Source organism: Peromyscus maniculatus, chromosome 9 (assembly GCF_049852395.1).
Source record: "Peromyscus maniculatus bairdii isolate BWxNUB_F1_BW_parent chromosome 9, HU_Pman_BW_mat_3.1, whole genome shotgun sequence".
NCBI lineage: Eukaryota > Metazoa > Chordata > Mammalia > Rodentia > Cricetidae > Peromyscus > Peromyscus maniculatus.
This window is the reverse complement of record NC_134860.1, coordinates 35,019,460-35,033,147: the sequence shown is the minus strand read 5'-3', so window position 1 is coordinate 35,033,147 and position 13,688 is coordinate 35,019,460. Positions and strand designations below refer to the sequence as shown.

Genomic DNA, 13,688 nt, shown 5'->3' with positions numbered 1-13,688 from the left:
CACATGTGTGTCATCCTTGCCAAAGCCAGAAGAGGGCATCGGGTCCTCTGAAACTGGAGTTACAGAAGGATGTGAGCCGCCTGATGTGGGTGAGCCGGCTCTCCAGATCTGCAACCAGAGCTTTGTAAGGAGGACCAATGACAGCAGAAGGAGGCTTGCTCTTTGCTCTGTTTCGCAAACGGAAAGTTTCTTATGTTGGAGGTTAAACAAATACTGATGTTGGGTATTTGTGGGTACATGTGTTCTTTGGTGTGCACATGTTTTTGGTGTGCCTTTGGACATGTATGTACTGTCTGTATTTATATATGTGTCTTAGTTGCTGTGAAGAGACACCATGACCACAGAAACTATTGTAAAGGAAAACATTTAATTGGGGCTGGTTTACAGTTCAGAGGTTTAGTCTGTTATCATTGTGGCAGGAAGCATGACGGCATGCAGGCAGACAGGGTGTTGGAGAAGGAGCTGAGAATTCTGCCTCTAGATCCGCAGGTAGCAGGAAGAGACAGTGACATCAGGCCTGGCTTGAGCATTTGAAACCTCAAAGCCTACCCCCAGTGACAAACTTCCTCCAACAAGGCCACACTACTCCAACAAGACTGTACCTCCTAAAAGTGCCACTTCCTGAGAGCGTATGGGGGCCATTTTCATTCAAACCCACCACAACATGTTACTTTGATCAACCTATAACCAATTAGCTAAGTTTTTAATGACCTTTAATTATTTTATGGGAATGAAGAGAATAAAGAAAACCATGAATAGATTTCATAGAATCATGAACATTTTAATCTTCTGGATTTCTTGAATTTTGATGATTCTCAGTCTTTTATACCTTTATATTGCATCAGTTTATTCTCAGAATGCATTTATTATGTACCTATTGTGTTCAAGGGTCTCAGAGGCAAGACACCAATGACCTTGAGGAGCCTGGAGCTTCCTGGGGTGATGAAGACAGAAAAAAAAAACACACCTCCGTGGTATAGAAACATATGGCAAACATATCATAAGAGGATTCTCCAGAAGCCTGGGACTATTCAGGAAAGGGATTTGGGTCAGGCAGGTGTTGGAGAGGATGAAGCATTGGGACCCACTTAGGTTGGTAAGGCTGTGTAGATCTTGACTCTAGATTTTGGGAGACTCTTCCTAAGACACACAATGGGCTGGAGGGAAGGGGTGAAATTACCAAATGCAATTCCATCAGGAGGTTGAAACAGAAAGGCAATTACAGGCTCAGCTCAGCCCTGTCACCCGGCAGGTGCCAGTCCCTGGGACCATTTATGGAAGGTTCTCCACTGATGAGGGTGCTCTTGTCTGTGCCTGGTGTGTGAGGCAGAAACACCCCCACCTTTCTCCAGCTCCATACTCCCCTGAGGACTCCCCTTCTGCACATGGTGGGCTTGGGCCTTTGCACCCGAGAGGGGTGCTGCCTGTCAGCCAGGAAGACATGTTCACAGCGTGCCGTGCTGTGGCCCCACAGAGGCCTGGTTCCAAGAGGATTGAAAATGTAATCACAACAGTTTTTATTAGCAAAAGAACAGCAGGGTCCCTTCTGCTGTCCATATGGAGAGATCCCGATGGGTATTCATGAAGCAGTTTGCCACGGGAACAGCCGTGCTTAAAACTCCTCGTCCAATTACCTTTGAACTTGCCTTTTTTTTTGCTGCTGCTGTTGCTGCTGCTGCTGTTGCTGCTGCTGCATGCATGCATGCATGCAAAATGTCTCACGTTTTGTTTCTACCAGAGAGGGGGAGGAGCCTGTCTTCCTCTGTGTGGGGTTACACTGTTCTACTCAGCCTCACGTGTCCTGTATAAAACCATCCAGCTGACTGGGTCAAATCACAGCTCCTGGCAAGGCCTCTCAGGACTGTTGGGACGCCGGTGACAGGCTGAAGAGCTTATTGGTTGGTGCATTGCTTCCTGGTGCATGCTGTCTCACTATAGGACAATTGTGACCATCATACCCTGGAATCTCAGAGTCTTTCCTGATTCAAAATACTCCTTTCCATTCATCCTAGTGTACCAAGGGGTACATAGCAACAACAGACTAGATTCTTGGAGAGACAGTAGCTTTTTTTGTTTTGTTTTGTTTTGTTGTTTTTGTTTCTAGAGGGAAAGAATAAACTAGAAGCAAGGTTAAAACAGAAGCATGTCCCTTCAGCATGTGATCAGTGCCAAACTTTGAACTTCATTGTCTTGAAGAGGACAGAGAAAGGGGCTCATACAGTCTGAAGCCAGCACCCTGAGTCCATGACCACCCACAGCTGGAGGAGCATCCAGCCAGGCAAATGCCACTTGATCATAGGGTGTTAGGACTGGGCACATCTGTCCTGGCACCCAGCTGTGGGAAGTCAAAAGGACAGCGGCCATTGTGCCTGCTGCACTGACCACCTTCTAGCCAGAGGTCTTTTCCTTGGGGGGTTCCATGCTCTCCTGCTTTTAGGGACAGGGGACATTTTAAGCAGGTTTTCTTCCTCTGCTCCGGGGGATGTGGTGAACCCAACATTGATCTACTTGGAATGGGTCTACTTAGGGTGAGAAGGGGCTGACTGGGGTCTTTGTGCTCTCTTTATATGCAGGGCTTCCTTTCAAGCAGGGGACGTGAGTTCTGGAGGCCTGCATAGTCACCCAGGGTCACCTGGGACAAAGATGTTGAGAACATCACCATTTGGACCCAACAGTGTTCAAGTGACATCATCTCTACCCCTTTGACCCCAAATCGACAGCCTTTCTTTTGTACTTAGGTTGCCGAGGGAAACTTTCAGGCTAAAGATTCAGCTAGATGATTCTCTTTCCCAAGAGCTAGTAGTTCTCTCCTCCTGCTTTTTTGTTTTCTTTCTGTTTTTAATATATCACTTACAGCTTCCCCTTCCCGGCCAGGGCAGGCCTTCTCACATGGCTGGAGGGTAGTTAGCCTCTTCCCCTGGTGTGGTGGCCCATTTGGTCATGTCAGATGGAGCTGTCCACAATCCTGGCTCAAGGGAGCGCCTCATTAGATCATGCTAATGATCCCGTGGCATGTATTTCCAGGCTTTCTCTGCTTCCCATCACTGAAGACAGAACCACCTCAGGTGGGCTTTGGAGTCAAACAGCCCTGGATGCTTCTGCCACTGTCATTTCTAGCAGTGAGAACTGAATTTTTAGCAAGGTATGAAGCCAATCAGTGAAAGGGCAGGTGGTCTTTTGAAAACATGTGATGGTGGAGTAACAGAGTACCCATATCCACAAATTAAGATTTGACCTCTAACTTGAATAATTAGGCAAACATCAGGTCAAAGTGGATGCTAAATCTAAATGTAAAACCAAGAAAATATTAACGGCCGTGGTTTAGGCAAAGTCCTCAAATATAATGCCAGGAACACAATCCACCAAATGGAAATATCAACAAATTGGACTTTATTTAATTAAAATCACCTTTTAGTCATTGAGTGATCCTGTCAAGAGAATAAAAAGATGAGCCACAAGGCTGGAAGGCAATGTGTATAATTTGTGTGTTTGATGGAGGACTTATATCCATGTTACAAAGATTTCAACAATAATAAAATAGCTCCATTAAAATCAGGTTGAATGGAATTTCTCTAGAGGAGAAAGGCACACAGATAATAAGAACACCATAAGATGCTAAATAAATATTCATGAGGGAAATGCACATTGAAGCCACAGTGAGGGGCTAAAGGGATAGAGATAGCCCAGTGGTTCAGACCGCTTGCTGTTCTTCCAGAGGACCTGAATTCAGTTCCCAGCACCCATATCAGATGGCTCACAACCATCTGCAGCTCCAGCTCCAGGGGATCTGGCATGTTTTCCCGGCTTCTGCAGGTACCAGGCATGCACATGGTGCACATACTCCCAGACAGACACACAAAATGAAAATAATACACATAATCAAAAATAAAATCCCAGAGATGGAAGCAGATGCTGAGATCCACAGCCAGCTCCCAGGCAGAGCTCCAGGAGTCCAATCGACAAGAGAGAAGAGGGATTGTATGAGCGAGAGATATCGAGACCATGTTTGGAAAAAGCACCGAGACAACTAGCCAAACTAGTGGAAACATATGAACTGTGGACCAATAGCTGAGGAGCCCCCATGGTACTGGACTAGGTCCTCTGGATAAATAAGACAGTTGTTTAGCTTGAACTGTTTAGGGGGCCCCCAGGCAATGGGACTCTATGAGCTGGCTTTTTGGAACCTAGTGCCTATGGTGAGACACTTTGCTCAGCCTTGGTGCAGGGAAGAGGGACTTGGACCTGCCTCAACTGAACGTACCAGGCTCTGCTGACTCCCCAGGGGAGACCTTGCCTTGGAGGAGGGGATGGGGGACAGGAGGAGGGAGGACAGGGAAATCTGAGGTTGATATGTAAAATGAATAGAAGATCTCTTAACAAATAAAATAAAATAAAATAAAATCAACCTTTTCCTAAAAGCCTCAGTGAGATACTACTATCCACCCTCACAGAATGGCTAATGTTAGAAAGACTGATCTTATCAGGTCTTGCAGAGGATATAGGGAACTGAGGTGTTTGTCATAAAATTCTATTTGTAAATAAAATTCTAAAAGGTAGACTGGTCTACAGGAAAAGAAAGCAGACCCGTGGGTTGCTGGGGGTGAAGGCAAGGGGCTGGCATAGTGGGAGGGGGGAATTTGGGGGCATGATGGATAAGCCCATTATCTTAATTGTGAAGACAGCTTCCTGGCTGTCTGTATATGTCAAAGCTTATTAACATACACACTTTAATTATGTACAGTTTGTTGCATGTCAGTTATTGATTAATAATGCTGCTTAGGAAAGAGGAGGGTGGGATCTGGCTCACCCAGCACCTGGATCAGAAAAGGTAGCCCAATACAGAGACTGTCTGGAAGAACGGGAACAGGTCCTACACTACCTGGTCCCATGATGTCCCTGCATTGTGCACATGCCCATTTCTCCTCATTGCCCTGTCATTGTCAGAGCAGGCTCTTCCCATCTGCCCAGGCAGCCCTCTTGAGATTCTGCTTGTCCTTGATCTAAGGGAGCGTTTCAACCCCTGTGAAGCCTTATGGAACACACACACCTACCAGCATTGTGTTCACCTTAGGCACGGCGACAGCATTTCTTTGGTACCTTTCTCCCCAGATCATCCACGATGAGTCTTGCTCCATAGAAGACAGACATATGAGACATTCAGTCAGCATTGGGAACTGCTGTCATGGCTCTCTGGAGGCTTCCACTGCTACAAACTTAAAATAACTTATCCCTTTTACATATTTATTTATTTGTGCCCGTGGTGAATTCACAGGTGTGTAGGTATGTGTGTATGTATGGAGACAGGAGGTCCACGTCAGGTGTCTTCCCCACTTATCTTCCACCTTATTTCTGAGACATGGTCTCTCACTGAACCAAGCCTCCGGGGTTCTCCGGTCTGCTCCTGCCCCCAGCACTGGGGTTATAAGTAAGGGCATCCACACCTGGCTTGTGCTTGTTTGCCTGGGTTGAAGTCGGTCCTCAAGCTTGCAAGGCTAGCGCTTCACCCACGGAACCAGCTCACAGTCCCTCACCGGCATAGCTGTTTTCCCACCTCGCTTCAGAGGGCCGGGGGCATGCACATAGCGTCTCTGCACCAAACAGAATTCTACCTACCATGAAATCACACAGGCTTCTCTTTGCCCTTACCCAAACCCTCACAAAGTATCCTCTGGGTTCTCTTCAAATCATAAATCAGTGTCCTCTGGCCTCTAGCGTAATAACTCATTCCCCAACTAACATCACTGCAAAGCCCTATTGCCGGCTTCCCAGGGTCTCTTGACCCTTGCAGCCTTTTCTTAACCTAGCACTGAAACGATCCCTCCCAGAGTTCCACAGGCAGATGCCACATCCCTGCCCAAACCTTTTCTCTGTGTTCTCCATGTTCTTTTGAAGGTGCTGAGATTAAACTAAATCCTCTGGCTAAGTGCATGACCTGGTGCTGGCCACCTTTATTGACCTAGCCTTATCTGTGTCAAGCGGGCTCTGACTTTCCCATCTCAGGCCTGTGGCACAGACCTGTCCCTTGTCTGGGCCCCCTCCCTCCCTTTCTCTTTGTTTAGTTTACTGAAGCAATAGGCTGTCAGTTTCCAGCACTGGACTCTTGAGAAATAATGAATGAATGAATGAATGAATGAACGAATGAATCTCAAGGGAGATTTGAGGGGCTAGCTTTTTGCCGTGTCCTTTGTCCTTGTGACCTGGCATTCTATTGTATGGTGCCCATTTCCTAAGTCAGGCTGGCTCTTACCGCTGCGTGTGTTTAGTGTGGCAGTATCTTTTGCTTCAGAAAGCTGCCCCCTTAGGAATTCATTCTTGCGATGACACGTTATGTGGAAATGGAAGTAAAGGTCTCATCTTTGTGTTGTCTAATAAATGATTGTCTGACCCTTGATTTCTGGAAACTTCTGTCTGGTTTCTCAGCTATGATTTCCCTTCTGATGATAAGCAAGTATTATTTTTCTCCTCTCTCTCTCTCTCTCTCTCTCTCTCTCTCTCTCTCTCTCTCTCTGTGTGTTTTTCTTTCTTTCTTTCTTTTCTAAGATTTATTTATTTATTATGTATACAGAAGAGGGCACCAGATCTCATTACAAATGGTTGTGAGCCACCATGCGGTTGCTAGGAATTGAACTCAGGTCCTCTGGAAGAGCAGTCAGTGCTCTTAACCTCTGAGCCATCTCTCCAGCCCCCTCTCTTTTGGTTTTTCGAGACAGGGGTTCTCTGTGCGGTTTTGGTACCTGTCCTATATCTCACTCTGTAGACCAGGCTGGTCTCGAACTCACAGAGATCCCCCTGGCTCCGCCGCCGCCGCCACCACCACCACCACCACCACCACCACCCGGCTTTTTCTCATCTCTTTAGTGTGGTTTCTCCTTAACTCAGACCCCAAGCTTTCTAGGGACCGATGTGATGTCTCACACTAAACTCCAAGGACTTGGGTTAAGCACAGGAAAGAAGGGGAGAAGGCCCAGAGGAGAGGGGGGTCTGATTCCTGGCCCTCCCCAGCACGCCCCACAACATCTGGTAGCACAGCTGTGGTATAGCCCTGACCTCAAGGGCCAGCTGTGCTTTGATGCCCCTGAGTTCCAGACCGGGCCTCCCAGCCCTTGGGTATCCCCGAGTATCCCCAAGGATGTGGGACCCTCTCTGGTATGCAGTCTGATTCCAGCAACCAGGATTGTATCTTATCCAGTGAATGAGTTTTCCACATCCCACCTCACCCCATTCTGCTTCATCCTGGACCCATGGACTCACCTGAGCAGATGCTTCAGCTCACTGCATTCAGAAGTTCACTGGACCCAGGGGTTTCCATGCCCATCCCCCACCACCAGCCCCTGGGCCTCTGGACCTGTTTGCTGAATCATGAATGGCATGGGGTTCCCCATAGTCTGCAACTCTGGCTATGTCAGGCCAGGCCAATTTAGTCTTCTTCATTGTAGTTTTGTGTTTTGTTACTGGTGTGGCTCGTGTGACTTGGCTTCTCTCTCTTCTCTTGGCAGTTTCCTCATCTGCAGAGAGAGGATGAGGAACTCAGCTTGTTGGATAATTAAAAGCAAAGTCTAAAGGGAAAGGATTGAATTGCTAACCCTGGCTCCCCAGGACCACAGCCGGGCCAGGGGCAAACCTTTGGTGCTGTCGGGGGGGGGTGGTGCTGTTGGGGGTGCTGTGGGGCTGGAGGAGAGGAAGAGGATGTGCTGGTAGCGAGCAGGCAAACTGAAACAAGGTCATCATTTTAACAACTGGACCACCACAGATGTGCGTGCCGCATGGTGTCTAGCATGGAGATGTGTCAGGAAGACCAGTCAGTGCTTGACTCAGGGGCAACATCTGTGTGTGCTGCTACCTGCTAGTAAGTGCAGACTTGCACTTTTAACAAGCTCTAATATTTAGCATTTACCTGCGTGTGTGTGTGTGTGTGTGTGTGTGTGTGTGTGTGTGTGTGTGTGAATACCATCCACCACCAGAGTCAATTTCAAGCAGCCAACGAGTCCTCTATAATTGCTGTGTTAAAAGAGATCTGTTGAGGCCACCCTCGTGTAGAAGTCCCATCCATCAGCTGCAGTGTCTCTAAATAAACTCAGCCATACAATCAGAGGAAAAGCCAGCAAAATAACACAAGTGTTTTTACTTTCTCTTTCTCTCTTTCCACGTGGGGCGGGGCTTCAACACCAGGTGTTTTCCTTAATTAATCTCCACCTTCTCTTTTGGGACATGGACTCTCACTGAACCTGGAGCTCGATGACTTGGCTAGGCTGCCTGGCCGATGAGTTCCAGGAATCCACTTGCCTCCACCCAAACACATCCCACTGTGGCCAACTTTTTGCACAAGTGCTGGGCACCCTAACTTGGGTCTTCATGCTTGTGTGGCAAAGCAGTGTGCTGACTGATTCAGCTCCCCAGCCCCTTTCATTTTGTAATGTAAGTTTATTGTAAGTTTACATAATCTAATTTCCAATAGTGTCTTTAACAACCCGCTTGCCAAATTTGCTGAAGTTTAATGATTGCCTCTCGAGAGCTGTCTCCAGGCCACCTGTGATCAGAGACCACACACTAGCCACACCTTCGCCTGGTTGCAGACTTGAGAATTCTCTTCATGCATTTACTTCCTCCTGAGAGCTGGCTGCCCCTCCCCCACTTCCTGCTTGTGGATTCTCTAATCCAGGTAGGCAGTCCCCATCCAAGGAGACGTGCCTGGTACTCAGGTTCTTGTACCTTTTCATCTGTACAGTTTATTAACCCCATTGATCAGCTTTGCTCCTGGGCTGGAGCCTGGTGGAAGAGTGCTTTCTTGGGGAAGAGAAGAGTGTGGGTAAAGGAGAGCACACTCTGGGGTGTGGAAGAGAGAAAAGTCGCATCTCTCCTCAGGCAGAGACTCGGCTATAGAGGAAGGTTTGGCTCTTCTTGGCAGGTTGCTGGTTCCCCCAACTCTTGGCTGCTGTCCTCACGAGTTTCAGCTGGTAAAGATGCTTGCCAAATGAATACCCCCACCCCCAGCCCCCAAATGCACAGAAATCTCTCCTGCCAAATCCGATTCTCCAATCAGAGATGAATGTTCCCCGCTGTCTGGTGCAACCCAAACCAAAGCATGGAACAGCAGCTCTGGGCTGGGAAATTCACAGTCCCTTGAAATCCTGCAGGTCCATTTACCACCAAGTTACCAAATGTATCCAAGGGCCAAAGCGGGCTGGGGACCCGACTTTGATGCCAGCAGTCACGTAAAACTTCTAGGTGTGGCGGCGTGTTTGTAAGTAATCCCAGTGCGGGGAGGGAGAGACAGGAGGGTCATGGGCTGCCCGGCCAGCTAGTATAAACTAATTGATGGCTTCCAGACCAGTATGAGATCCTGTGTCAAAGAGGAGGACCTTGTTCCTAAGGATGGCATCTGAGGTTCTCTGGCCTCCACATGGGCACATGGAAGCTGAGCACAGGGTGCCCCATCCAGATTCTCAAGAGGCAGGCCTACTATCAAGTCTTTATTGGAGGGACATCTGCTGAAGAGGCCCATTTAAGGGGTCAGAGGGGACATCATTTGAAGACAGGAAGGACTTTATTTTTTGAGGTCCAGGGGGAAGGGAGGGGAAAGAGGAAAGCTAGATTTGGAAGACAGTACATGGTTCAAAAAAGAGACTTTTGGCTGCAGCTATAGTTTAGTTGTTAGACTGTTCACACAGCAGGTGGGCACGGACCCCTGTGTGTTCCCCAGCACCATACAAACAGTGTGGTGGAGCATGCAGGCCTGTGATCCCAGCACTTGGGAAATTGTTGTTCGAATCTCAAATGGTCTTACAATAATAATAAAATAAAAAACCCGGATCCTGATACTGGGGTAAATGCTGAAAGATCAGAGAGACAAAGGAACAAGCCACTGCCAAGTCTCACCTCTAGGATTCCTCAGCCTGAAAAGCCTTAGTTCCTGTCTCCTCACACCTTATATACTTTTCTCAACCCAGCCATCACTTCCTCGGATTAAAGGTGTGTGCCACCACTGCCTGGCTCTGTTTCTCTCCTAGACTGAGTCAATCTCATGTAGTCCAGGGTGGCTTTGAACTCACAGAGATCCAGGCAGATCTCAGCCTCCCAAGTACTGGGATTAAAGGTGTGTGCCACCACTGCCTAGCTTCTATGTTTAATCTACTGGCTTGTTCTGTCCTCTGATCTTCAGGCAAAGTTTATTAGGGTACACAATGTATCACCACAGGAAATGGAGGCAGGAGAACCAGAAGTGCAAGGTCGTTCTTGGCTATGCAATGAATTTGAGACTAGCCTGTGCTACATGAAAGTCTGTTTCAACAAAACAAAACAAAACAAAACAAAACAAAACAAAACAAAACAAAACAAAACAAAACAAAACAAAACAAAACAAAACAAAACAAATAACAGCAGCAGCAACAGATAGAGACTTTAGAGCAAACTGACAATATGGAAATGTAGAATTTCCACACTTCCAGCTTGCATGACCTGACCTGTAGGACCTTGGTCATATTAGCTACCGTCAGAGTGTCACATCCAGGAGAGTCACAGTGGATGACTGGTGCTTTGTCCCTGTTGGTTAGCTCTCTCCCCTTCCTCCATGGCCCTGGAGATTTCTGACAACCACCTGGAGATTTCTGTGGTTTGGGTGCAAGTCACAGGTCAATTGACATTAAGAATTGCTGTTCCTGTGGAGAATAAATCCTCCCCACCCAGCTCTTAGTGCAATGGCTGAGGCATGCTCATAGATCCCCAGAGAGCCTGAGCAGATGGAGCCTCACATGTCCACAGTAAGGGGTCTCCTCTAACACCCCTTTCATGAACTACTTTCCTGCATTCCTTGTCTTTCCGCACCCCAACTGGTGTCTTTTGGAGCCATACTACAAATAAACTGCCCACTTAACTTAGCCCCTTGCCTCAGCGTCTCCTGGAAGAATCTGATGTAAGGAAGTACATGCATCTTGAGAGTTTGAGAATTAAATGAGAAGGCACACAATCCATTTAGGGAAAAGTGGTGTGCAGAGAGCCACACCTAGTGGGATCTTGAGTGGGTATTGGGCTCTGTCCCATCGCTGTCTTTCTGCGACCTTCTCAAGAAGGATCAAACACAGTGAACGCATCTTCTTTCAAGTTCCTTTCCCGATTTCCCAGGAGCTATTGGTGTTCTGTCCATATGTAGAGTGGACAAGGGACTACCTGCAGGGTGGTCTCCCTCACTGGCTGGAACCTGAGCCTCAGCAGGGAGTGGAACTCCCCGCCCATGGGGGTAGAAGTGGAGCCTCTGGGAGTTCTTTTGGGGGCTAAACAGACTCAAGGATTAATTAGCTAATGCCTGTGGAGTGCCTAGGAATGTCAAGTACCGAGTGTGAAGTACCATCATTGAGATGGCTTCCCCTCTTTAAGCCCTCCGTGAGAGATTCGTCAATTACCATGTTCAGAGGAGCGGCTGCTGCTTCTCCAGTTGGGGCTCTCAACCAGGCAAATATTTACAGTCCACATCCGGCACTGAGGGCCGCACACCTTCCAGAGGTTTGCTCACAGCTCCCTCCCAGCTGCAGCGGACCTTGGCTTGGGGAGTAGTTTGGGATGACAGCTCTTGCAAGGGGTCTGGAGTTGTGTCCCTGACTCCCAAGCTACCTTCTTCTGTTGGGCTGACATTGCCGCCCTCCCTGACATTCAGGCCTCTTCACCCTCTTCACTCATCATCTGCCTTAGTTGGGGTTTCTATTGCTGTGGTAGAAACGCCATGGCCAAAAGCCACTCGGGGAGGAAAGGGTTAATTTCATCTTCACAACTCTTAGGCCTGCATTTGGTCAGTGAGGGAAGTCAGGGCAGGAACTCAAGGCAGAAACCTGGAGGCAGGAACAGAAGCCACAGCCGTGGAGAACGCTGCTTACGGCTTGCTCCTCACGGCTTTCTTGGTTTTTCTTATCCCACTCAGACCTACCTGTCCAGGGATGGCTCCACCCACATCAAGCGTTAATTGAAAAATAAGTCTGACAGGGTTGCCTAATGCATAATGGAGGCATTTCTCAGTGTAGAGTCCCTCTTCCCAAATGACTCTGGGGCGTGTCCAGTCGACAGACACCAGGCACCACCCTGGTGACTAGCTCCCTCCCAAGCTGTACTCATTCTAATGTCCATGTCCTCCTCTTTCCCATCCCATTGCCGCTGCCCTGGCCCAGGCTGCTGATCACTCCACTCTCTGATCTGTTGCACTCATTCCCCTGGACCACTCTCCCAGCCTCCAACATGCTCCTCACACAGCCTGTGGAAGCCCATGAATATCCATCCTATCAGCTGCCTATGGCTTACAGAATAGAACCCGAACTCTTTGTCTTCCCCAAACTCACCACGACTTGGTCCTAACTGACCTCTTTCATCTTATTTCCACCTCCCCTTCTATGCTCCCAATGCTTCAGCAGCTTGCACTAACTCCACGTCCAAGACCCCAGCTCCCCTGGGTCAGCCCAGCCCGCTAAACTAGTCCACTCTTCTTTCTCTCACACTTTCTACCTCCACATCTATGTGTGGAAAACAGATAACTTCTTGTTTGGCTCTCCATAGCCATATGGTCTGTGTTGTGCAAGAGATTTGGGTTTGGTGATGAACAAGGAGCTGGTCTCCTGCCTCTTGTATTGGTGCTGTCTATGGTAGAGACACTTCTGACAGCTGAGTGCGGCTGTAACACAGCTTTCCCACAGCAGCATCAGAGAGGCTTGCATATGGCCCCCGGGTTGCCTGCTGTTAATGTCACTGAGAATGGCAATAGGGCTTGTCTTTGCTCGTATCCTTCACGGAGCTCCTTGCCCCTAATATTCCGGCCCCGACCCAGTGTCAGCAAATATTAGTTGTTCAATACTTGCTAAAGTAACATAAGCTTATGACGTCTGAGATGGTTATGCATGCCACCTGGGAGGATGGGCTGTGATTTTTAAGCTAGGTTCATAGGAGGTCATAGCCCGTGTGGGATTCTGTGGAATCAATGTCCACTTGACATTCCCCCAAGTCCCTCCCCATCCCTGGCTCTTCAGGTGGCAGCTGTGTCAGAGCTGTCACCCTGAGAAGGCTTGGCTAGGAAGGGAGGATGTGGGGACTCAGGTTCCATTTTGGATGAAGAGGAATTCAGACAGGGGACATTTTCTTGGCCATTTGGGGCTTTGAGAAATGGGGATCTAACGCTCTGCTGGGCTGGGTGGTAGGGGCAGTGAGGAGGATAGGTACAGTAGGCTCTGGAGGAGCCCATCACCTGTGGGAAGGGGGCCACCGTGGTGCTAGCCAGATGTTAGGTAGCAGGACAGCTTTTAGCACTGGGTCCACTTTGGGTTGCTTTTCTTCTTCTTCTTCTTCTTCTTCTTCTTCTTCTTCTTCTTCTTCTTCTTCTTCTTCTTCTTCTTCTTCTTCTTCCTTCTTCTTCTTCTTCTTCTTCTTCTTCTTCTTCTTCTTCTTCTTCTTCTTCTTCTTCTTCTTCTTCCTCCTTCTCTCTCTCTCTCTCTCTCTCTCTCTCTCTCTCTCTCTCTCTCTCTCTCTCTCTCTCTCTCCTCTCTAAGAAACCACAATACAAGCTATCTTTATTTGCCCAGGGTTAGGAACCCTGACTAGCCTGATGCCAGGATTGCACAGGACAGAGCTCCTGGAATTGAGGTTCTTGGAATTGTATTAGCTCTGGGATTCCATGTCAGATGTGCCTTCTGCTCACTTTTGTTTGGTCTGCCAATATT

The 13,688-nt window shown here is 48.2% G+C and overlaps 1 protein-coding gene and 1 long non-coding RNA gene across 2 annotated transcripts in view; both read left to right on the top strand.

The window, feature by feature from the left end:
* LOC121832236 (uncharacterized) overlaps positions 1 to 3,456 on the top strand; it is a 30,622-nt gene extending 27,166 nt beyond the window's left edge. Inside the window, exon 4 of the long non-coding RNA XR_013042268.1 lies at positions 889 to 3,456. This is a non-coding gene — a long non-coding RNA (uncharacterized LOC121832236). The remainder of the gene's footprint in view (positions 1 to 888) is intronic.
* Rps24 (ribosomal protein S24) overlaps positions 1 to 13,688 on the top strand; it is a 146,660-nt gene that overhangs the window by 117,605 nt on the left and 15,367 nt on the right. The window lies entirely within an intron of this gene.